This window comes from Periplaneta americana, chromosome 5, assembly GCF_040183065.1.
Source record: "Periplaneta americana isolate PAMFEO1 chromosome 5, P.americana_PAMFEO1_priV1, whole genome shotgun sequence".
Classification (NCBI taxonomy): domain Eukaryota; kingdom Metazoa; phylum Arthropoda; class Insecta; order Blattodea; family Blattidae; genus Periplaneta; species Periplaneta americana.
Genome location: NC_091121.1, coordinates 193406474 through 193433820, shown reverse-complemented (window position 1 = coordinate 193433820; position 27347 = coordinate 193406474). Strand labels below are relative to the sequence as shown.

Sequence of the window (27347 nt, the reverse complement as noted above, 5' to 3'; positions counted from 1 at the left end):
CCCAGGTCGAGGCAGTGTTTAATAGCCACTTGTTCTCATTTATGCTCAACCAAATTCGGTTTGGGGACTTGATTATTGTCTATCCATGGCTGTGTTATATTTTGCGACATTAAAAGGACATCTTCCTTTCTTATATGTTATAAATTACACCCTAAATATTTAGAAAGCAGTAAACTCGTTGAAGTGGACATTATTCTGTACAAATGAACCAACTCTCTCAACATCGGAACTAACAAGAAACACGCAATAAATTTCATTCAGAATAAAGGTAAACGTAATAAATTTATTATTGTTCGCAGTTTCTATAAACATATCTACTTAGTACAAAATATTGGCGTGATTCTGCAAAAGAATGTCAGCTCAAAATACATATTAATTTGGTGAAACATAGTTAAATAGGTCTGTTCTCTGTGAATTAGTTCCTTTTCGCACGTCATTCAATTGATTTTATCACATAGGTTCACAAATGTTACTATAGAAAACCATTATCTTTATATAAACTGGCCTAGACTTAACCCTTAAATTCACAAAGTATCCTATAGGATACAACAGGTTAATATATGCTATAATTTTAATAGAACAATAGAAAAAATTGGTAGGAAAATTCTGCAATGCTTGGGAAAAGTGGTATAAGTCAGTTTCCACAAACATTTTTATTAATTTATTGACAACTTACGGAACATCTGCTCGTTTGGGAAAAGAGACATAAGTAGCCTATTTCTCCCATTACAATAATTCATACAGAATAAAATCAAATCGACATAAACCAGTGTGGAGATAGTTTTTATTTTTTCCTTCTCCTGTAAAATTAACATTTTTGACTTGTGCCACTTTTCCCGACCACTATAGAATTAAATAACCAAAATTACACAATACTATTGTATTGTACAACATATAAAATATGGACATTGCGATAGTTGTTTTCTTTACAGTCCGACACGGCTTAATAAACTAGTGTGAGAAATAAGGTTTGCAATTTTATTCTCCAGTACTAGGCCACGCGAAAACGCGAAAAATTTATCTTCTCACCATTCGTGAGCTGCCAGAAGGGACAAAGAGTACTTAACCACAGAAATTTTTACAAGTTCATAAAAAACCATTAATTTTGTTTTAACACTGAAATTCTTACAAGCACATAGCTGCAAATAACTTTTTTTTGAGATTAGTGGAAATATACCTATTTTTAGAAAGGTAAGTGTTACAAAAAAGTAAAGAATGCTACTGAACTTAGTTTCATTTCGAATATAGGTGATGCTTCAGGAGAGCAATTGATCCTTTCAATGCAGCTAAGGTTACAATCGGAATAATAGATGTAGGTATTCCAAGCCTCTTAAACACATTACAACACCTTGTATTAACCCTTAAATTGGAATAAGGGGGAAGAAAGACAGTCTTTCAGCTTTCCCAATAACGGGACTGCCTCACTGGACAAAGCATAACACAGAGTGAAAACAAAAACAGATCACAAAAGAGAAATATGGGGAACGAACAAGAAAGGAAGAATAAGACCATACATAATGAACAAACGGATTAGACGTTCAAACAAAAGTTCTTCCTCTTTAGGAAACAAAGTACAGGTGGTATTTTAAAACGGCAAGTGATCCTCTGATAGCAGTAAGGGAAACATCACGAATGAAGTCGTTGTTCAGCTGGAACTTCTTGCAGAAAGTGACAAGAGGCGAGGTATTGTGCCCCTAGCGCCAACCATTAGCCCAACTACTTCAATGGAGGTGAGGTGATATTTCTCCAAATAGAATGGAACTGTGGGCTCATAAATTCTGCATTTTTCTGCGTGGACTTCAGCGAGCTTTTCATCCTGTGCCTCGAACCTGATAGTCGGGTCGATAATGTAGGCGGATGTAGAGCCTGGTGGAATGGCAAGCATGTCAATTCGCCGACAGGATCCCTCTTGAGAGATGTTATTTCTTAAAAAAACCCGTGACGGATTACAATTGAATTTCCTCGTTTTATTTCTATTTTATTAAAAGAAACATTTTATCGTTCTATTTAAAACACAGCAGAAATTTTGGACCCAAAATATATAATACATTAATTAGAGCTTACCCTGAGCTAAGTACACTTAACACACATAGATTTAAGAAACAAATCAGATTAATTATTTAATTGTTTAAGCTAATTGAGTTAAAATTGTTACTCTAATATTCATGTACTTCTGTATTTTCTATTTGTATATAGACCTTGTTATTACATGCTGTATGTATTTTACCATTTATTAATGTGATTGTGCTCAATGAACTCTCGTAATTTTGTGATATATTTTGTATAACTGATCTGAACTGCGCCCGAGCACGAGCTTCTGCTCTTTCGGGGTGCAATGCCTAATGTAGCTCAAGTGTATAGTATTAATAAATATTATTATATTATTATTATTATTTATAATTCAATGAAAACATATAACAAGTAAAATAAGTATACACATTAAAGTATACACATTTTACTGCAGATTTTCATGATCTTAAATTGTCATTTAATATACTGTAAATTTCAATTTATGTAAATAATTTTCTTGAGAGGAATAATTTCAAGGGAAAAATTGTTCCGGGGCCGGGTATCGATCCCGGGACCTCTGGATGAACGTACTAGCGCTCTGCCAACTGAGCTACCCGGGAACTCCACCCGACACCGTCTCAAGTTTTCCCTTTATATCCACACAACTCACGTGGGCTGACGAAACGACAGAGACCCACATCGAGTGCACACAAACTCTGTTAACGTACACAGTGACGTATATATTATGCAAATCTAATCTTTCAGGTAAAGCTTCCTGTAAAGCAGATATGAATATCAAAACTTTGAGTATTCAAATCTGCTTTACAGGAAGCTTTACCTGAAAGATTAGATTTGCACTTTCTTGAGAGGCATTTAAATGTCACACCTTAAATGTTACTGTTCAACATTCTTTGTCTTTGGCAACCTCACCAAGTTGAAGACGATTAAAATAAATATTAATTACTTAAACAACTAATGTAGTCTTGTATATACTTACGTAATTTTGTTCTCTTTCAGCTGTTTTATTCAAATTATAACATAATTAAAATTGTTGTATCTTACAGCATACTTCGTCAATGTAAGAGTTAATGTTAAACTGCCATCACAGACATAATGATCATCAATGCTGATAAAATCCAAGAAAATAAAGCAGTTGATTTGAGAAAAGGACTTGTACGAGAATCGACTAATGTAAGTTATATTTCTTAAATTTATAGTCATATACTTACCTCTCGAGACAAAGTATCTAACTTTATTATCAACAGTAATCTCACTAGAGGTTTTAATTTATCTAGAGAAAATCAAAACTCGAGTGGGATTTAATTGACTATTACACGATTAGAAGAAAGTAGGCTGTATAAAGATTAGAAGTAACAAAGTGTACAATAAAATATTAATTGGCTTACGAAAATACAACTGTCTTCAAATGTATTATTGTACCATCTCAACATTACGCTAGATGGCAGTAGTGTTTTATGATGTTTTCTTGTTACCGGTATCAGTTGTGCCAACTATGGAATCATCATTGAACTCTGTGGACTGTTACTAGTCAAGAAGGCTTTGTTGATTCAGTTTCATTTTTATTAAAACATTTGCATTCCATTTCAATCATCCGGATCCCAGTAATCAACGTCACTTGACAGATGATTTTCAATAAATCTTAGTATTAAACAATCTCTGTTACGTGACTATCCATAATATATAGCACAAGCTATAACAAACATGACCTAAATAATATAAACAAGTGTTAGAAAAGTTTTAATTAGGGATGATGAAATAAACAAGAAACGTTTTAATTAACGATGATGAAATAAAAAATAAACATGAATAATTTTAAAAGAAACAATTATTGAAAGTACAATTTTCAAATTTGAATGTTTTGGTGGCTCAGTTGATGTTATATTGGACGTGTGCGTAAAAGAAGTGAACTCGTTGGTGTACATGGTGTATCCCTCAACTCATTCTGGATTTCCGAATGGTGCTCTTCATATATGACCAGTGATCTTTATTAATTCTTGTTCTCGAATGCCAAAATGAGAGTCATATTTGAAAGTGATGTGCATCGACTGGAGTGGTTTGTAATTTTCTGTTTTTTGACGGCCAGACCAGTGCAGTTTGAAATGTTGGCAAACAAAGAAACAAATGCTAGGGTAGTGATAAAAATAAACAAATGCTAGGGACGCGATAAAATTGTGCGATAAGCGGCCATGATTTGTTGAAAGACGTCCTTCCGTACCGTTTTATTGGTCGAAAGTAGTGTGACGTAGTAAAAGTGTAATAGTCTCATTAAAAATTACTAATTTATCCGCAGTCATCTTGTAATAAATTGATCATTTCGCACATTACTTATGCACCAATACCAGAGACGAGTAGAATTTTCTCTAATGTCATTACATGATGGGCGCAAAGACAGGACTAAGTCATGTTCCGTGTTTTTCTTTTTCTTTTTTTACTTTTTATTCTGTTATTAATAAAATGTCTTAAAATTATGTAGGAATGCCCCCTGAGCACGAGTATGTAACTTACTCTTTCTGGGGGTGCTAGAGTGATTCTTTTTTCTAGCAATGAAGTATTATTATTGTCAGTTATGTATGAATTATTCACAGCTTTTCCTAATAGCGGCTGACAGTTGACTACATTTCGAGTGTATGTCTATGAAAGTAGGCTGATCAAATATTTATCTTTACGGGAACTTTATCTTAGTGGAAGGTTAAAGTTCAAAACATTCCACACTCAAAATGCCTGTTATCTTCGTTATAAATATAGCATTTCTCTCAAATATACTTTCAGTTAACAACAAAATATTACATTTAATACCTGAAGCATCATTATGTTCTGAATGACTAACACGTTTTCACATAGCCGGCTACTAGAGTTCAAATCTCGGCAAGTCAGGGTATTTTTAAGAATAGTAAAAATGCTCACTATACGTGTATTCGGAAGAGAAGAAAAGAATGGAGGTCACATGTAGTAGATTTACGAACGAGTAAATGAATCCTTTCCCCGAATAATGGGCTTAGGACAAAATTTATCGATCATCTCGTCTACCTCTAATTAAATTGTCACCGGTGTAGCTCAGACTGTTGAGGCGCTTGCCTGCCGTTCCGGAGTTGCGCTCGAGCGTGGGTTCGATTTCCGTTTGGGCTGATTACCGAGGTTTTCTCAATTCGTAAGGCGATGTCAGGTAATCTATAGCGAATCCTCGGCCTCATCTCGCTATCAATTCCATCGACCCTAAATAACCTAGTTTGTATTTACGTAAAGATTATTATTTTTTGGTCCTACAGAATACATCTGTTATAGTAACAATTAATATTGGAGGAGAAAAATTCACTCCGGCGCCGGGGATCGAACCCGGGCCCTTGGTTCTATGTACCAAGCGCTCTCACCATTGAGCTACGCCGAAGTTAAATCCACAGCACCAGATCGAAGTCCTATCCTCCAGTGTTTAATGGCAATTTACTTAATATAAAAATGTCAGCATACATGCTAAATTTGGAGTCAGGCCACAAAGGGAAAACCGCCGTTTTGATGCATGCATACTATCACCTCCTAAAATATTGGATACTTTTTTTTTAACACCCAGTATACTGGCTGCACATTGTAGAGTTAAACGAGAAATACAACTTAAGCAAGTAAATAAATATTAAGGTTTAAAATAAACTAGAGTGGTTGAATCTTGCACTAAAACTAGACGTAAGTGCAGGATAAGACAACATAAATTAAATATTTAAATTATAGAAACTGCGTTATAAAATTGTATATTTATTGTGTGAAATTACTAATTGTGTATAGATTAGTTTTAATTGTTAAGTGTATGTACTACATTTGTGAACTTTTTATAAATTGTAAATTATATTAGTCCTACTTGATCTTATCGATAATTAAGCTGTTCTAAATCAGCATTTTTCATAGAATTCCGAAATCTATAGTCCGTCGCTCTAATTTCCGGCAGCCAATCGCGTTGCAGGTCGGCTACATTTAAACGTGTGCGTCTTGTCATTCGCTTATGAAGACGTTATTCATTTTTTAAGGCTCGATAAATACTTAATATAATCGCCCGCCATTTTGGCTCTTTCATTGGTGTTCGCAGAAAGCACACGAAGACGTTATTTGCCGCTCAATTACTAGCTGAATTACAGTGCGTTTGATTTATTATCATAGGAGCTACGACATGATAATGTTTAACGGTGTGGCAAATAGATTTCTCGTATGGTAGCTCGGCAACGAAAGAACAAAAATGGCGAACGATACCACCTACCTAGACTTTATAGAGCCTACACTACCTAAGACGTAAGCAAAATGGAGGAGTCACGCCGGGAATAACAGCGTCGCGACTATAGCAACTTTTAAAACAAAATTATTCTTGCGTAACTACAGTATTAAGCGACGTTATTTAGAGCTACTATTATTTATTTATTATTTATTTATTATTTATTTATTTATTTATTCTGGTGTAGTTAAGGCCATCAGGCCTTCTCTTCCACAACACCAGGAATACAAATACAATAACAGAAATAAAAAGGAAAAAAAAAACACTATAAACGAAGTAAAGTCACACAAAAATATACACAAGTTGCAGTCACACAAACTTTAAATGAGTGATTAAGTATAATTAATTGTATCCTAATTAACTAACATAAACAAGAAACTTGAGATTTTAATCTGGAGTAAAAAAAACACAAATCAACACTTCTAGCAATATCTAAAAAGCATTAAACAAGACAAAATTTTCCAATTTAATTTTGAATTGTGATAAAGTCCGGCAGTCCCTGACATCATTAGGTAGCGAATTCCAGAGACGAGGTATTTCTACAGTGTAGGAGGATGAGTATAGAGACGTTCTATGATGAGGGATAGAAAGAAGTGCTTGATGTCGGTTTCGAAGAGTTGTAAGAAATTGAAAGCGCGATAAGAGATAATTCGGAGTAGAAGTATGCATGATTCTAAATAGAAGAGACAGTGAATGTATTGTTCTTCGTTCCTTCAGACGCACCCATGAAAGTAACTGGAGGGAAGGTGTTATATGGTCAAATTTACGAGTATTGCAGATGAATCGTATGCACACATTATGAACACGTTGTAGTCTCTCAGCTAAGAGTGAACTTACATTAGTTAGCAAGGAATCGCAATAATCAAAATGGGGCATTACAAGCGTCTGAATAAGATTCTTTTTTAGACTAAGTGGTAGAAATTCTTTCATATGAAACAAAGAGTGAAGTTGAGAAAATATTTTTTTTGCAAGTGTGTGTTACTTGAGTGTTCCAATTTAGATCGCTATCCATAAAAATGCCAAGATTTTTAACTGTTTCACTGTATTTAACAATAATCCCATTCAATGTTATATGTGGTATAGTACCACTATCAAGAGTACTTCGTAGACGATTATGTCCCATTACGATTGCTTGCGATTTCTCTGGATTTAACCTTAATCCAAATTTGTGTGACCACAGTGAAATCGAATTTAAGTCTTCGTTTATTTTATTTACTGCGTCACTAGTCTCATCAGGGTGGAAATGCAAATAAATTTGCAAGTCGTCAGCATACATATGGTATTTGCAGCGTTTTATCATTTTAGTCACGTCATTAATATAAATCATGAAGAGTAAAGGTCCGAGAACTGATCCTTGTTGAATTCCAGATTTCACGACACACCATCTTGAAGAATAATCGCATGCAATGACACATTAGTAGGTACTAGATGAAATCATGAGTTAGAAACTGTCCAACCTTTACTTAGAAACTGCAGTAATGAGATTACATACATCCAGCAAACAATACCATATTTTGTACTTTGCCTTCCTCCTATTTTCACCTGCATGCCACAACGTACGTACGGGATCCTGTACTACGGTACGGAAGTAATAAAAGCCGTTCTTTGTTATTTTATGATCATCGGTCTGACCGACTTGCAATCTCAAGGAAATAACACACTGTACTCACAGGCTCGTAGACTCAGCTCCTTCACTTTGCTTACACAGATGGTTCGAATGAAGTGCATTGTAGTAGATACTGTCCTCAGGCAAACTGCTCACTACGTCAAAACCCACCAGTATAGAGTGCAAATATTTAAACACGAAAACATGCCTGCTATGACTCTGGGGGCTGTACCGAAGTCCATAACCCATCCAGAGATTCATCGAAAACTTGTATTTGACACCGCTTTCGCGGAAGTTTGATATGAAAAAAAGTTTTGAAGTCCTCTAAAACTAATTCGCTTACGCCAGCCCTGGCGGAAGGGCCATGGTGCGCCGAGCCACTGTGTAAGCTGCAACGTGCATAGCACCTATGGAGGGAGGCGGACAACCGAAGGGGAAGTTAATGTTTAGGACGTGTAACGAAGAAAGAAATGAACAAGAAAACTTAGGACACATTATCACAACCTAAAATTAACTGTCTTCAGAATGTCTCTGCGACAAAGTTTCAAAATCAGGAATTATGTCACTTACTGCCAATCATAGTTGATCACGAAGGTATTTGTCTGTCAGTCGTGATCTAAATTTGATTTTTACTATTTTCATTGTTGAAAATAATTTTTCACAAACGTAAGTTACAGCGAACATGGCTTCAACAGAGCAAGCGAAAGAACGAAGATTCAAATATATATATTCCCCCCCCCCCCCAAAGATTTGAAAAGTTCAATATCTGTCAAGTCCTTACATCTAGCTTTCATTTAACGTCACATTGTAAATCTGTGAGTTTAAATTGAAAATCTAACCGCATTATTCATACATGTGCTGTAAAAGAATCGACGTACAGAGATGATAATGATAATGATAATGATGATGATGATGATGATAATGATAATAATAATAATAATAATAATAATAATAATAATAATAATAATAATAACAACAACAACACTTAACCTTTTAATGTTTCATCAGTAACATGTAGTAAGTTATAATGCCATTTTATGTTATACAACCGTTTTCCTAGTAATATTTGTGAACAAATCATACATTTAATATTTTCATCATATTGTAAGCAAAAGAATGCATCCTCCCATCCTACTTGAAACTTTCGTTTTTTATAGAGATACATGGTTTCGAGAGAGACATTGCGACGATACGCCACTCGCAGGTCCGAGACAAATACAAATAGAACGGAGTTTGACTCCAGTGAGTAAGAGGGTGGGGGTTGTAGGTAGGAAGCGAGAGAAAAGCACTGCGAGCCACAATGTGCTCGTGAGTCGCATTTTCGCCGCGGCTGGCTTACGCTATATGAACCTCAGCACGAATCTGGATTTTGGAATCTCCGTGTTGACATTGTCGTGGAAGTCTCACGTGTCTAGTACCAGTACTTCTAGTGTATAAAATTTAAGGGTGCTATTCATAGACATTTCGCTAGCCCCCGCTATCGACTGGTTACTTGTACAGGATTCATATCATAACGCTAACAATGGTTTATGAATATGAAAAACGTTAGTTCGGTGATCATCCACCGGAAGCCCGCGCTAAGAATGTCTATGAATACCGCCCTAAATGTCCTAGAAAAACAAGGTTTAACCACACTCTAGTATATACAGCCATGAAGCTCAATACGTAGTAAATATACATCCATAGATAGTTACTAACCACTAGGATCGCTAATATCGCCTCATTACAAACAATGCGAAATAGTACCGGCACAGTCTATTGTTCCTAGCACCCTCACAACTCAAGCTTCGTGACTGTATATACTAGACTGTGGTTTAACCCTTACAAGGTGATAAAAAGAAAAGTCCACACCTGTGGAGTAACGGTCAGCGCATCTGGCCGCGAAACCATGTGGCCCGGGTTCGAATTCTGGTCGGGGCAAGTTATCTGGTTGAGGTTTTTTCCGGGGTTTTCCCTCAACCCAATACGAGCAAATGCTGGGTAACTTTCGATGCTGGACCCCGGACTCATTTCACTGGCATTATCACCTTCATATCATTCAGACGCTAAATAACCTAGATGTTGATACAGCGTCATAAAATAACCCAATAAAATAAAATACAATAAATAAAAAGAAAAAAAGTTGTGGTTCCAATATGAGTAAAATTAGTAAGTAAATTCGGCGATTTTCTGGTGATTTTTGTATCATTACTTGATGAAATTTAGTTTGAAGAGTTGACAACTCTGAACTTAACCGAGATTCACAAGGGTACCGTAACTGAAGATGCATCTATGAAGAACTTTTGCAGCGCTTTAAGAAAGAGGGGAAAATATTTTTGTCTCAGAGTCACAGCTGATAAATTTTGGGTGCATTACAATGAACAAGAACTGAAACGATGATCTGAAGACAACGGTCAACAGTTTGACCACAGATGCGTTCCTGGAACAGTGCAGTCCTTCCGTGATGGCGCAAATGTTGCAGGACGATGAAGATTGTGTTGACTTGTAAGTGCGGAAAAAGTTGTCAAAAGTAAGTGTCTATAATTTTTTTTATTCATTCCCTAGAGTAAATAAATTTTGGAGAAAAAAAAGTAAAAATTTTTGGGGTTACCTATTAAATTCAACAGCAATAACAGAACTAGAACGAGACTGGCCGTGTACATTTTAACAACACCAACAGAGATAGACTTCCGTACTTCCCCAAACAATATTAAATAGGCTTCAAACCACGAAGCATATTATGATTTTGATATTACCCGTAACATACGAAATCTGTTTATCTTTTGTGTTGAAATCCATAGTTCACAAATCGGTTTGAAGCTATTTTACACGTCACATACGTAATGCCATGTATGCAATTTGGAATTACATTATTGAACTAGCATATGCATTGATATTCCGAACGCGTTTACGCAATGCGTAAGGCTCAAAGCTTCAACTTCGCGTGGAATACAGACATGGATCTGAATTCCGCCTGGGCATGGTTGTTTGTCCGTTGCCAACGTGATAATCTAGGCGGAGGAGATCTGGCGTCGCTCTGACCAGACGCTACCGGAGTCCCATTGTATGTTCGTCTAGCATTTGTCGAAATGTGAGCTCAAGGTAAAATCCGCAAGATATAACCCGAAAAATCCTCAAAAACACACAATTTAACCTACTTAATTTATTTTCATATGAGTTGCCTAATTCAAGTATGAGCAATATGTGCAGTAGAGGTGCTTACAAGCAAATAGGTCACTGTACAATGAGAAGAATTTTATACCTATGCAGATAATCATACTAGGAATATTTATAGGCCTATTAATAAATAAAATTCTGGGAGAATTATATCATTGCCTTGATACTCACAAGGGAAGTACCCCAGCTCGAACGGCTAAAACAGAGTGTAAATGCGTTTAAAATACAGAGCTGCGCTTGTTCTATCACCCATCAAGGTTATTTATCTGTAAAACTCCGCAGTCGTGTACAATCAATGATTGAAGAATGACGAATCTAATGACTAGAGAAGCACAAATCGCTGAAGAAACAACACCGTGTAACAGACAGTTATGACAAGCAGATCCACAAAATACATAAATGAGGTATTATGTGGCAAGAAGCTACACGACATTTGCTTTAAATAATATAGGAGTATAGGGTATTTCAAAAGTCAGTTCAAACATTAAACCGCTATAAATATTACAATATGAGATAGGGAAAAACAAAAACATCACAGTGTTGGACAAACAACGGGGTTTACAAAACATTGGGAAGATGTTTGCCGTTCTCTTGTTCAACGTACAGCTTTCTTTCTGCGACACCATGTACAGCATTTTGGAGATAATGTCTTGGAATATTGGCAATTTCTTGCGAGATGGCATCTTTCAGTTGCAGTAGGGTTGTTGGATGTGTCAGGAAAACTCGTTCTTTAAGGTAACCCCACAACCAAAAGTCAGCCGAATTGAAACCTGGAGATCGCGGTGGTCACATTGTTGGAGTGAAGGTAAGTATTCACTTTGACTTGCAGTTCCTTTATTTGCTGGAGAGAACGTTCCAGAACTGTTGGAACTCTCATACACATGTGCTGTTCCTTCTCCGCCATCAGACTCACAATCACTATTCCTATCCAATATGTCGGTATCTGCTTCTGATAATTCCCGGTAGTATGTTTGCATTATAATGTCACGTAACACGCATGCAAACGGTTCATCCTCACTCCAATTACATCCTCATTATCCGGTATGTAAGTTCGACGTACCTTTTCGTGCAGCAGGTAAACAATGTTCACAAGATTGAGTTCAGCCTACTCATGTCTGCCGTTAGTACGTGCACTTCACTATTGAACACCGCAATGGTCTCGCTCGTACTGTCTGTACAGCTACGACGTAGTGAGGCTAGTACGTTAACTTTCAGATGGCGTTAGCGGCCGCACACGTAGTTTTACAGATGAATGGCATTGATAGCTATTCGAATAGGTACAACATTTTATTTTAAACGCGTTTACAGTCGGTTTTGGCCGTTCGAGCTGAGGTACTTCCCTTGACAGAGCAAATATTCGGAATTAAAGATGTTTTTCATTGTTCTGGCAGAATAATTACAAGTTTCCAGTATTTTATCCGAAGTCAATTTTGGACTTAATTTGAGAACAGATTTAGTGACACCAGTTCGATAGGACACTCGGCTTCCATGTCAGAAAATAATGTAGATACGTCACAACCGTGACTTAAAATTTGCATATGCCATAAAAAAAAGAATGTAAGAGAAGGTTTATCAACAGTTATCTCACTAGAGGTTTTGATTTATTTAGAGAAAATCAAAACTCGAGTGTGATTTAATAACTACTACACGAGTAGAAGAAAGTAGGCTATATAAAGATTAGAAGAAATAAAGTACTCTAATACAATAAAATTTTAATTGACTTACTGAAATTATATTTCACTAAAGTTAGCTTCAGCAAAACGTTTGAATGGAGCCGCCATTTTCAGTTGACTGTCTATGCTGTAAACAAATGATGATCACAAAGCATGTTTTATACTACCATAAAGAATTTGCAGTTTGAAATGTTAGCAAACAGAGAAACAGATGCTAGGGAAGGGAAAAAAATAAATAAATGCTAGGGAAATGATAAAATTGTGCGATAAGCAGCTATGATTGGTTGAAAGACATCCTTTCGTACCGTTTTATTAGTAAACAATTTATGACGTAGTAAAAGTGTAATAGTCACGATAAAAAAATCTGATAATGATTACGACCTGTTCTGACCTCAATACGTTTCATTCCATATTTCGCTCTGTCGTCCTTTGTTTCTAATTTTTTTATTTTGTTATTTAACGACGCTGTACCGACTTCTAGGTTATTTAGCGTCGATGGGATTGGTGATAGCGAGATGGTATTTGGCGAGATGAGGCCGAGGATTCGCCACAGATTACCTGACATTCGCCTCATGGTTGGGTAAACTTTGTAAAGAACCCAATCAGGTAATCAGCCCAAGCGGGAATCGAACCCACGCCCGAGCGCAACTCTGGATCGGCAAGCAAGCGCCTTAGTCGACTGAGCCACATCGGTGGCTTTCTTAATTGTTATTGCAGTCTGATTTTTTTTAGTAAGTTATTTTACGACTATGTATCAACATCTCTGGTTATTTAGCGTCTGAATGAAATGAAGGTGATAATGCCGGTGAAATGAGTCCGGAGTCCATCACCGATAGTTACCCAGCATTTGCTTATATTGGGTACAAGAAAAATCCCGGAAAAAACCTCAACCAGGTAACTTGCCCAGACCGGGATTCAAACCCGGGCCACCTGGTTTCGCGGCCAGACTCTCTAACCCAGACGTCTCCAAAAGCGTACTCGCGAGTAAGACCCTGAACGGAACCGAAGCCAGTACGTAATGAGCGCGCTCCGCCTCACCCATCCCCACCTGTACTGTACTCAATGTTTATGCGCAAACGAAGAGCAGTGGCGGATTGTGTTGGTCGGAGTGGTCCACCGTTTCACAATGTCTTCTAATCATGGACGTAGTACATTCAAGGATGAAAGGGAAGAGAAATATATTTTCGTGTTAGTGGGGAGAATATGAAATGTTTAATTTGTTCGAAAAATCTTAAGGGTGTGTTAAAATTCAAAATGCGACGACACTACTCGACTCTTCACAAAGAATATCGTACAATTATAGGTATGCTGGATAAGTGAAAATAATTTATTTTGGGACGTCTGTATAACTGTTGATTATACATAATAATCGGTATATTACGATACATTTACACTCAGTTTCGCAGTTTCATTTTAGTTGAAATACATACAAATATTTTGATAAATTTGAAACAGAAGAATACAAACACAAAACACACACGTATCCTCAGTCTTAAACAAAAAAGCTTCTTACTAGCTATATTCCAACTTGGAATATTAGGAAATCAATGAAGCCCTTTACAGAATGAGCATTTTGTAAAATCGTGCATACAGAAGGTCTTCTAGATGTAATGCGAAATGAATTATTACATTATTGAATATTCCCCAATCAAAAGTAGAAGCTTCATAGTATGTCAAAATAATATACAAAGGTATGATATTTCTTATCCTTTTGATGTTATTATTTGTGAACATAAGCAGATCGTTGCCGCGATCCCTCACTGACCGCTCCCATCTGTTGAGGTACGAGTCTCTCCCCCTTCTCTACAGCACACTGTGTTCGGCGGGCAGCATCGGGATCACGAATGACTATACTAACCGTTACTCCACAGGTGTGGACCTGAAATTTGTAGTGGAGTGCGACTATGTCTGTTCTTTATAAAATGATCTGTCAGTATTGCCTCACAAAATGCACCTTTGTTAGGTAAAGCCTATCTACATTATTATTATTAGCTATTATTCCGAAAAACTAGAAAACAATCTAAGTGACCCTAAAAATTTTTGGCAGACAATTAGAGAGGCAACTAACTTAGAACCGAAAGTGAAAGATGATATTACGGAATTGTATAATAAAGATGGTGTATTAATTACGGACAAATTTGAAATAGCTCAGGAGTTTAATAATTATTTTTCAAATATTGGCATTGAAATTGCTTCTAGTATAAGAACTAGGAAGAGTGGTAATTTTTGTAATAATATGAAACAACTACAGTCTTCTATGTTTTTGTTCTGTGTAACAGGAAGTGAAATAATTAAACATATTACCTCATTAAAAATAACATAAGCCCTGGTGAAGATGCTATGCCCTCCAAAATATTTAAACTGTTCAGAATTTTCTTGGCTAAACCGCTTGTTCGTGTATTTAATTTGTGCTTCTTACATGCTAAATTTCCAGATAAATTGAAAAATGCTATAATTGTCCCTATTTTCAAATCAGGAGATAAAAAATGCATGAACAATTACCGACCAATATCTTTACTCTCATGTATATCTAAACTCTTAGAAAAATGCATAAAAAGTCGTCTATTAAATTATTTGGACAAATACAACGTACTTTCTTCAAATCAATTCGGTTTTAGAAATAAACTTGGCACAGATGACGCTATTTCATGTGTTACAAACAAAATCATATGTGAGTTAGACCGAGGGAATAAATACTTGGGTATATTTTTGGATATTCGAAAAGCATTTGATACCGTTAACCATGATACTTTATTAGAGAAATTAAACTTGTTAGGCATTAATGGTCATGTTCTAAGTTTATTTAAGTCATATTTGAATAACAGAAATCAAGTAACTAAAATTGATAATGAATTTAGTATTACTCAAAACATAAAAGTAGGGGTCCCTCAGGGCACGGTTCTTGGTCCAATTTTATTCTTGATTTATATAAATGATTTGTTATTAACAGATTTACGCAAATATAATGGGGTTATATATTCATATGCGGATGATACCGTAATTCTTTTTGGTGAACAATCTTGGGAAGGCACTTATATTAATGCGAATAATGGATTACAGGTAATTAAAGAGTGGTTTGATTCAAACGCTCTTTCCTTAAACACATCCAAAACAACTGTTGTTCCATTTTCACTAAGGTCCAGTGGTCTTCAATCTCCTCAATCTTCCTTTAGGCTCAAAATTCATCATTCAGATTGTTCTTCTCAAAATTGTGAATGTCCTATATTAACAGAATCCTCAGAAGTTAAGTATTTAGGCATTACGATCGACCAACACTTACGACGGAACAAATATATTACATATTTATGCAATAGATTACGTAAAACAATTTATATCTTTGTTATACTTCGGTCATATTTACCAATTAATATTTTACGTCTCATTTATTTAGCTTTATTTCAATCCATTCTCCAGTATGGAATTTTAGGGTGGGGAAATGCTTGTAATTCTAATCTCACTCCACTAATACTTATTCAGAAAAGAATAATTAAAATATGCCTTAATAAACCAATTGATTACTCATCCGAGCTTTTGTTTACTGATTTTAATGTTTTGAAAATTAAACAGATTTATTATATTGCCTTATTAATCTTCATACATAAAAACCGTAATAAATTCAAATTGTATCATCATAAATATGGAACTAAAAGATCCGATTTTATACGACTAGAGGAACCAAAGTGTTTCACAAGCACACCTCTGAGCCATGGTACCTACTTTGGTCCAAGGTTATACAATAAAATAATTCATAAATATCCAGATTTGCAAAATTTTAGTATCAGGAATTTCAAAAATAGCGTTAGGAATTTAATTTTTAAAGAATATATATTGATTTAATATGTATATGTATTTGTATGACTTAAATTGTTAAAATTGAAATTGTATTTTTCAATTTAATTTAATCCTGTAATTTTTTTTCTTGACCCAGTTTGTGTCAAAAATTATCTTTGTGTTTATCTTTGTGTTTAGATATCTCCCTGAGCACGAGTTTTTTACTCCTTCAGGGAAGAACTAAGATTGTATTTCTGTCAATGTTATTTTATTAACAATAAACAATAAACAATAAACATACCTACCGAATATATGGGTAATGCATAAGAAACAGAGTAAGAGTGGGGGGAGGAACAGGAGGAGGAGGATAAGAAGAAGAAGAACAAAGATATCTCTCATCTTGCACGTCAACTCTTATCCGGGTTTGTATTTTACGGAGATAATAAATTTTCAGCCGAGAACTAGCTGCTCATTAAAACTATATTTATTTTCATATTTCTTAGCGCAGGAAAAGAGAGGAGAAAAAAGTTCACCCCCAACATCTTCCATTTAGAACACGACTGAAGTTATGGCCCCCTTGCGTTACATTCAACATATTGGTAGCACGCTTACAACTCCGTCCATGAGTCGAACTTGCTTTCAATTTGCCACCTGAACATAAAATCTCTAAGACGAGCATTATTCTCTTTCTAGTAGGGCATAAATGTCACACATATTTCTCGCCAAGATCGAATCATACCTGCACCACCCCGACTGTTTACCACCAGAAATAAACATAACAGGCCTACATACGCAAGCTTATGCGTGTAAATGTAAATTAACGCAAGTCGTGAACAATCGGCAATTCTTTATTTAATGTAATCTTTCTCTATAGATAGATTCATTTTGCTGTTTTAAAATTAAGAAAAGTGTTTTAGAGCCTATACTTTTTAATAACAATTTTTGGCATTATATAAAACAATGATTACAGCAAACTTTTCGAAGAAATACTTTTTGTGCGTAATACGAGATACTACCTCGTATTGTACCACTCCTCTTCGAAAATATACTACTTTCTTTATCCACGTCGGACATACGTTGCTCTTCTATACCTATTCTACTAAGCTTTATCCTTACATTTTAATACTTAAGTTGAACAAGTTAAATAGAGCGCGCTGATGCCAAGTGTCAGGCGACAGCTAGGCGATAATGGGCGCTAGAGAGATAAGCTTTTAATATGTGGGAACATATTAATTCTGCCTACCCTTACAAAAGTGTTCTGTTAAGCTTTCATATGATATTACATTAAATTTAGTTTGGATAAGGAAGTCTGGGATTAATTTATACAAAAGTGTAACACATAAACAAATCTTCAATCAACATCTATATATATAATTTGAACTGGTAATGGAAATTACGGGAAAACGGCTGAACGGATTTTAATAAATGGCCCCTCATTTTGAAGCTTGGAACCCGAAGTTTTTCGGAAAAGTAGTAGTTTTCAGTGAAATGTCAATTTTCCTACATAATTTTCCTATTTTCCAAAATCCATCTGTTGTCAGTTTTGAGAACTAATTTTATCGAATCGGGGCCGACTTGATTGAATTTCAGAACAAAACACACACTACAATAAACAATAGGCTATTATACGAAGGCCATGACCTGCAGGATTGCCGACATATTTAGAGCTCAATTCAATTTGTTATTAAAAACTGATTCTGCAGTGTATAATTTTCTGAGTACAGCTGTGTATTGGATATTCCAATCTACGAAACTTGAGGTGGTTTGATGACATTATTATCATTAGAAATTAAATATTGTTATAGTTAATATCATGATGTATCTATTTTTCATTAATTGTACATAATATTGATGCTATATTGATGACATGAAAGTGAAACGTTTTGAGGTTATGTAAGTAAATGTAGAGAATATCTTAATTTAGATCTTCATTTCTATAATTTACTGAATGGCTGCTATATATAACTACAAAACTTAAGATAATAATATTGTTATTAAAAATCAAATATTTTTATACTTATTAGCCCAGTGGGGTTGGGTCTTTTTCATATACTTAATGGCGGTATAGTGTAGATATTGATATGTGTCATTGTCTTCAGTATTGGCTCGACAGAGCGCAAAAATTACAGTTCCTAAGGAAAGATCAAAAGGTATTACTTACTGATAAAATAAGAGGCCTAGAAAATTTTGTAGTCTCCAGATCATTTCAGCAAGATCTCTTAGTAGGATAAAATGATTTTACGCTCTACATTTCAAGTTCTACATGCAGCAGTTATACGAAAATGCTATTGTTCGAAAGCTTAGCAAACCTGACATTTTTTTAACTTTTGCCTACAATCCACAATGACCTGAAATAGCTACTGCTATCGTCCTGACATTGATACTTGCGTTTTCGCGTTGAAACTCAAAAACTGAAGTTGGATAGGTTCAAGAGACAGTATTTAGCCTAAAAAAATCCATTCTGAGGGAGTATGTTTCATTAATATGGAAGCAAATAACTATCAAAAAGACAAGTATTCTTCATTGAAAATAAATCTGAAAAATTTTTATTTCAACGTCTAACGAACTTAGTTTGCAGCAGCATTTGCTGCACAAGCCACTAGTATGCTATAATATTCTTGCACGATCGTGTTTTCTGTTGTAATTACAGATTGCTAGGCCTTGAAAGTTAGAATTTCCACATAGAAACTTGTTGCTAGGGAAACCATTCTTCTAAAAGATTTAGATATATCATTGACTTATCAAATAAACGTGTTTAAATGTGTATGATATAACATAATATAATATAATTTTTTTTTGTATAAAATGTTATCTTGTAAGGAAAAAATTAATTACTTCTAAAAATATCTATCTATACTAAATAAATTTTACAAGAGAAAGAGTTCATCCAAAGGGCTGGACTCGGGAAGAGTACCCAAAACGCTCATTGCATTTCCTCGTTGAACTGCAATACTTAAAACGTTTACGCAAATAAATAGTGCAACGACGATCACCGGTAATGGAGATCAAAATTTGGCCGATTTGAGATACCAAAACTTTAATTCAGCAGCAGATGCTGCGCGTCTGGAGGTATTCGGCAAGTGAGATGGAGCTAGAGTGTCAACGCAAGTGGAGTCCCAAATTAAAGATTTTCCTCTAGACCATGGAATTAAGGTGAGACCATCGGGTCGTTTACCATCCGCGCGACTAATACCTGGTGGTTCCAAAAGAGACGGGATGCCACAAGAAGCCAGAGATCTTTTAATGATATCATTGAGTGATGTATGTCTGGGAATGCGACCCTTGCTCCTCGCACAGCTGAGTGCATGATGGCCGTAAATATCAGCAATTCCTCCGCAAATACATTGGTGTGGCTGGTAAAAAAAATACTGAAATAGATCCATTACAGTGCTCTTGTTATTTAGTTACCATTACAGTATAGTTTTGCGAAGGATTTGGAATAATATTGCTCTAAATTTTCAATGTAAAATATATTGTATTTGCAATTTTAAAAATACGATCGTGCAAAAAATATTATACAACTCAAGTCAGTGAAATGCATTACAAAATCTCGGAAAATGAAAACCTCGCTTTGCTCTTTTTCAAACTTTTCCTCGATTTTGTACAAAAGAACTTCCCAACCTTGTATCTATATATATATAATATATATATATATAATTTGAACTGGTAATGGAAATTACGGGAAAACGGCTGAACGGATTTTAATGAGTGACCCCTCATTTTCATGCCTGGCATCTAAAGTTTTTCGGAAAAGTAGTACTTTTCAGTGAAATGTCAATTTTCCTACATAATTTTCCTATTTTCCAAAATCCATCTGTTGTCAGTTTTGAGAACTAATTTTATTGAATCACGGCCGACTTGATTGAATTTCAGAACAAAACACACACTACAATAAACAGTAGGCTATTACACGAAGGCAGGATTGCCGACATATTTAGAGCTCAATTCAATTTGTTATTAAAAACTGATTCTGCAGTGTATAATTTTCTGAGTACAGCTGTGTACTGGATATTCAAATCTACGAAACTTGAGGTGGTTTGATGATATTATTACCATTAGAAATTAAATATTATTATAGTTAATATGATGCATCTATTTTTCATTAATTGTACATAATATTGATGCTATATTGATGACATGAAAGTGAAATTTTTTTGGTTATCTAAGTAAATGTAGAGAATATCTTATTTAGATCTTCATTTCTATAATTTACTGAGTGGCTGCTATATATAACTACAAAACTTAAGTAAGATAATAATATTGTTATTAAAAATCAAATATTTTTATACTTATTAACCCAGTGGGGTTGGGTCTTTTTCATATACTTAATGGCGGTGTAGTGTAGATATTGATATGTGTCACTGTCTTCAGTATTAGCTCGAGAGAGCGCAAAAATTACAGTTCCTAAGGAAAGATCAAAAGTTATTACTTACTGATAAAATAAGAGGCCTAGAAAATTTTGTAGTCTCCAGATCATTTCAGCAAGATCTCTTAGTAAGATAAAATGATTTTACGCTCTACATTTCAAGTTCTACATGCAGCAGCTATACGAAAATGCTATTGTTCGAAAGCTTAGCAAACCTGACATTTTTTTAACTTTTGCCTACAATCCACAATGACCTGAAATAGCTACTGCTATCGTCCTGACATTGATACTTGTGTTTTCGCGTAGAAACTCGAAAACTGAAGTTGGATAGGTTCAAGAAAAAGTATTTGGCCTAAAAAAATCCATTCAGAGGGAGTATGTTTCATTATTATGGAAGCAAATTACTATCAATATGTCTGGTATTCTTCATTGAAAATAAATCTGAAAAATTTTTATTTGAACGTCTAACGAACTTAGTTTGCAGCAGTATTTGCTGCACAAGCCACTAGTTGTAATATATATTCTATTGCTTTCTTTCAATAACAAAACAATTATCTTATCATGTATTCCGCATATCATTTTCGTTTACTTCCTCGTTGTTCTTTCTTCATAGCCAAGTTGCCGCAAAAGGCCTACCGAAGTTTCTTCATATTCCGAATATATAGGTCTGTTAGAACATCCTGCAACATGACATGTTTCTCTAACTGCATTGCTGACATTCATTATATCAGAAAAATATTGAAAAATACAACTATTTCATTACCTGAAGTTCTTTTCTATACGGTTTTGTTTCCATATTAAACACTACGAAAACTACAGGGTTTTGTTTTCATACTAAGCACTATGGAAACTAGAAAGTTTTAAGCAAACAAACGCGCACATATGCTGTAATATAATTATCGCTGACTAACTTTAAAGAAACGTCACCAGTGGCCACGCAATGCACACCTATCACATGACGGCTAGTGAATAGTGGCCACTCAGCACGCCAAGGGCGTCTAAATAAATAAACAAATGCATAAATCTCAATGATTTCCAATACATAAATCTCAATGATTTTCGGATTTAAATTAGAGTTCACTGCTAGACCCTTCTTACGTCATTATTATATGCGTACTAGTGGCTTGTGCAGCAAATGCTGCAAAATAAGTTCATTAGACGTTCAAATAAACATTTTTTTCAGACTTATTTTCAATGAAGAATGCCAGACATTCTGAAAGTTATTTGCTTCCATAATAATGAAAGATACTCTCTCTCGAGCCAATACTGAAGAGAACCACGCATATAACTATCTACACCACACCGCCATTAAATATATTAAAAAGACCCAACCCCACTTGATTAATAACTATAAAAATATTTGATTTTTAATAATATTATTATCTTACGTAAGTTTTGTAGCTTTCAGTAACATATACTATATAGCTGCCACTCAGTAAAATATAGAAATCAAAATCTAATTTAAGTTATTCTCTACATCTACTTTTATATAACCCAAACGTTTCACTTTCATATCATCAATACAGCATTAATATGTATAATTAATGAAAAATAGTCACATCATAGCATTAACTACAATAATATTTCATTTCTAATGCTAATAATGTCATCAAACCACCTCAACTTTTGTAGCTTTTAATATCCAATACACAGTTGTACCCAGAAAATTACACACCACAGAACCGAACCTGTAAATTATTTTTAGTAAGTTAAGTTTTTAATAACCAATTTAATTTGAGCTCTAAATATGTCAGCATTCTTGCAGATCATGGCCTTCGTGTAATATTGTTTACTGTAGTGTGTGTTTTGTTTTATTCTGAAATGCAATTGGCTAGTTCTCAAAACTGACGACAGATGGATTTTGGAAAATAGGAAAATTATGTTGAAAAATTTACATTTCACTGAAAATTACTATTTTTCTGAAAAATTTTGAGTTCCAAGCTTCAAAATGAGGGGTCATTTATTAAAATCTGTTCAGCCGTTTTCCCGTAATTTCCATTACCAGTTCAAATTATATATAGATGTGAGCACATGGTTTGACTCTCGTGACGTGAGGTCGGCGAGAAGAGTCTCCCAAAAATTGTCTTCCAAGTTTCTTCGGAAAAAAAAAAAAAAAAACTATACGTGAAAGTTTCTCAAAGATTAAATTACAATCTAACTGTGACGAATTTTCACTAATAAAGACAGGAGTTCGATTCCTGGAATATTATTAAACTTTAGTACTGAACAAAGAAGGTGCTGGTTAAGTTTTCTCCGTGTACTTCGGTTTTACCTGTATTTTACATTCTATTCTACCACCATTACAGCTGTACCATTTTCATCGGCTCCGATTAACGTATGTTGTTCAGTAAAGTATCAGGTAATATTATACATAATCGGCTAAAAAAGGCACAAAATTTAAATGGTTATATTACAGTAGCTAATTATTTCACTTGAAAGTTTATTTCACAGGCAAATTTCACAGTCCTTGTAGATCGGGAAAGTACTCTAATATTACATTTTTTACCATTTATTAAACATTTTTTATTTTTTGTAAAACAGTGCAAAATCGATCGTTTATACCAAACTAAGCATTATGGTCTTACGAGTACAGCAGGCCAACCCGTTTGTTGTGCTATCATCATTTGTTTTCTTCCGTTTTGAGTTCTCATTTTGTGAATAATGGGTCGCTTAACAAACGAAGACAAGATTTTTATTAAACATTTGCACCAATATGATAATTTATCTGCCCGTCAAATTGTAAGGAACTGCGCCCAGCGAGAATGGTCTGTTTCAAGTGTACAACGATTGATTAGCAAGATACGGACATGATATCCCTCCTGAGAGATTATTGCGTGAAAGATCGCATTTCTCAGATTCTCTGATGGTTTCCGCTGGTGTTTCAAACGAGATCTTAATCCTATGGACTATTTTCTATGGAGTCAACTACAAAAGCAGTTTACTACAAAATAAGAATTCGTAATACTGAACATTTAAGACAACGCCTTCTTGAATGTTGAGACCGGCTTGATCAAAGACAGATATCCAGTGCTATTGGACGATGGAGAAGACGCCTACAAATGGTTGTACGAGCAAATGGCGGTCACTTAGAGCATCATTTTTAATTTTGATTTTTTCAATTATTATTAATTTTACCAACATTCAGTTTCTGCATTTTGAAGTAATAAATTGTCTTCAAAAACCACATTTTTCGCATCATTGTGTATTGACCTCCATAAGATTTTAATTGAGACTAAAAAAAACATAATAAGTCCTGCTCATTTTTAAAGTTTACACTTTCCAACCGTGTATTCATTATAAATTAATGTTATGTATTTCCAAAAACTGAGTATTTCTAATTTAGTACTTTTCTTGGTCCACTTTGTAGATATTTACGACACAAGTGGGGTAAGAGAATTATTAATATACTGTACGTGTGAAAGTTTGCACAACGAGCGCATAGATGAGTCTGTAACCACACATTTATATTAATAGGACGTTATCACACATGTATTGTACAATATTTTATCTACAACCTTTCAAAAAAAAAATAAGCAAAAATAATTTCACGTTTAAAAATTTATTTTATTTTAGGCCTATTTATTTATTTTTTTTTGTGAAAAAAAAAAAAATTGAAGCCAACTAACCAGCTACTAGTTGAAATAATGTATTGTGCTGCTATAAATCCATGACAACCACAATGTTACCACGGTCTAGTATATACAGTCACGAAGCTTGAGTTGTTGAGGGTACTAGGAACAATAGACTGTGCCGGTACTATTTCGCATTATCTGTGATGAGACGATAGTAGCGATCCTAGTGCTTAGCAACTATCTATGGATGCATATTTCCTACGTATTGAGTTTCGTGACTATATACTAGACTGTGATGTTACTATAAAAAGAAGTTTGTTTTTACTGCAAATTTGTAAGTTTTAAGATGAATGATTCTGAAAATTTGCCTTCAGATATTGAAGAGCAAACTTTAAAAAGCATATCCAACTTAATGTCGGAGAAGTCCAAATCAAATTGCAAATGCCAAACATGAAAAATGGTACTTAGTTTCAATTATATTTTGAAATATGTTTGATGCTATCTTTCATTCCAGTAAACGAGTGGTAATGAACTTCTTATCTCGCTTAAAAATGATTGGGATAAGACGCTATTACGTTACGGGAGTAGATAAATAATATTTACTAATTACACAAGGCATAACACCGGCGCAAAGGCTAAGGTTTGCCGTGGTTGTCGATTTGAATGGTGCGTAGGACATGGCTACTCGGGCGTTGTTAATGCGATGTCTTAATTTTTCATAGGTGAAGGTCTGACGTCATTTATTGTGCTACATGTCCGTCTACAGTCTAATGCAGGCATGTCAATTGATGCCCACAGGAGCAAGCGCGCGCTTTAGAGCCCAGGAGAGCCTGAGCGCTTTACAGCGGAAAGGAAAGAGACAGACGAAAGAGCTGGTATATGCCGCTTGGTCGAGCTATATACAGGGATGGCCAGCACTGATTCAATAGATAAAGGGAAGAGAACTTATTAAAACTGTATCCATGTTAATTTTTAGATTTTCCTGAGAAGTATAAGTGCCTTATAAGAATGTAAGTTTTAATTTTAATGCTCATTTTTCACAAGTTTGATTTTTTTATTCAAAAGAAATATTTTCTCAACTTTTCATATAGAAAAGTGAAATTTTCAGGTATAGGCCTATTTATTTAGTAGCCTTATAGAATGTTTTCGTAAATCTAATATACCGTATATACGTATTACTGAAGATAATGTATTGAAAATTTTGAAAATATTCGCATGGAAATTGTTTGTAAGGAAATGAATTAACAAAGCAACTACTGTTACATCATAAGCAAAAGATACGTGCCCATGTGTTACAAAAAGGTCAGCTCTATAGCTTCAGCAGATTTCGAGAAAATAATTTAATATTCTGATGATAGGAAGTTGCTCACAAATATCACCTTAAAAGCATAATGCGATAAGAGTTTTGTTATGTAATATTAGTTACATTTAAAACAGATACAGTACCTAGGTAACTTTGCTTTGTACTGTAATATTGTTTTGATTAGTTCATTGATTACTTTTGTAAGGCTAAAGATACCATCAATATAAATTCCAACTTATCATGTCATACTCAATCTCTTTCTTTGGAATATCACTTTCTTTATAAATGATGTGTTTCATTCACTTAATACAGTATAATATTATACTACTATGGAATTTAAGTGGATATTCCTTCTTAACTCTTTATTATGTTATTAACATTTAAAACACAAGTGCAATATTAAGAAATCAGTGTTAGTACTTTTGTTTTACAGGCAATATAGATAATATTAAACAGAAAGAAGCCATATAAAAATAACGACATAAAATTTCATGTTCCGTTTGAAGTTTGTGCACCACTGTTTTCTTAATCCAACAGGTTGCTTACTCATATACACAACCCTTCCTCTTTCCATACTTAGCGCTTGCTGCCCGCGCACGACGTCAAGGTCAGAAAAATACGCTTGCTTTGGCATGACTGGTCTAATTAATGTAAGAGCGAAAGATAGCTCAAATATAGGATACAGGATTACTGTAGAGCGTATCATTCAGTCTCGAAACATATCAAGAGGCAAGTAACAACACGAAGTCCTTAGATTATAGACAAAATATGCTGCACTCACAGCGCAGACGCAAGCCATATTTCCGTTTCCATGGATGTGAGGAATGTTATCTACAAATATGTGACTCGCTTAATGTATGGTCAACGTGGCATGAGGTTATCTAAAGGGTCAAGACACCGCAACACAGAACAAAAACACTTCCCAGGCTTGTACGGAAACACGCACAATGCAGGATGTTTGATAAAGAACTCAGACATTTTCAATTAAATTTCTCTTATTACGTTTTGAAACAGAAATGTATGTAGCAATATTATCAAAGCACAATGCCACAAGTTTGATTACCTATGAAGTGTAATTCAATGTGTGCACCATTTACAGCTCTACAGACATCAAAACGGAATTCCATCTCAGGCCCCACTCGACCATGCATACTAACAGGAATTGTTTCTATATTTACTGTTATTCTATAAACAAGCGACAAGAGATTTTTTTTTTGGGTTCACAATGCCTTCCACGTGTCCCAAAAGAAATATTGGAGCCAAATCAGGATTACGCGGTGGTCAACAGGACCTCCTCTTCCTATCCATTTCCCTGGAAAATGATTGTTGAACACAGTCCGCACAATCGTTGCGTAATGTGGCACAACCCTTATTTCACTCCAATTAAAGTATTTTGAGGTTACGTAAAATACACTACTTAACAACAAAAAATCCAGTCTCCTACCCACCTAGGCTACAGAGGAGGAATTCCGTTTTCATCTCTATATGGCTCTAAATAAGGCTGGTATTACACTATCAAATACGAGTATATATGTCAAAAAATTTTATAAAATATATGACAGTGAAATGGGTTTTCTTTTATAAAGCTTTTTTGATGAAAGATATTTTATAAAATGT

At 34.8% G+C, this 27347-nt stretch overlaps 1 protein-coding gene and 1 non-coding gene across 7 annotated transcripts in view; both read right to left on the bottom strand.

The window, feature by feature from the left end:
- The window catches only part of LOC138700385 (uncharacterized), a 690392-nt gene that overhangs the window by 242889 nt on the left and 420156 nt on the right, over positions 1-27347 (bottom strand). The window lies entirely within an intron of this gene.
- TRNAM-CAU (transfer RNA methionine (anticodon CAU)) lies at positions 5344-5416 on the bottom strand. The gene has a single exon. It is a non-coding gene; the product is annotated as a tRNA-Met (tRNA).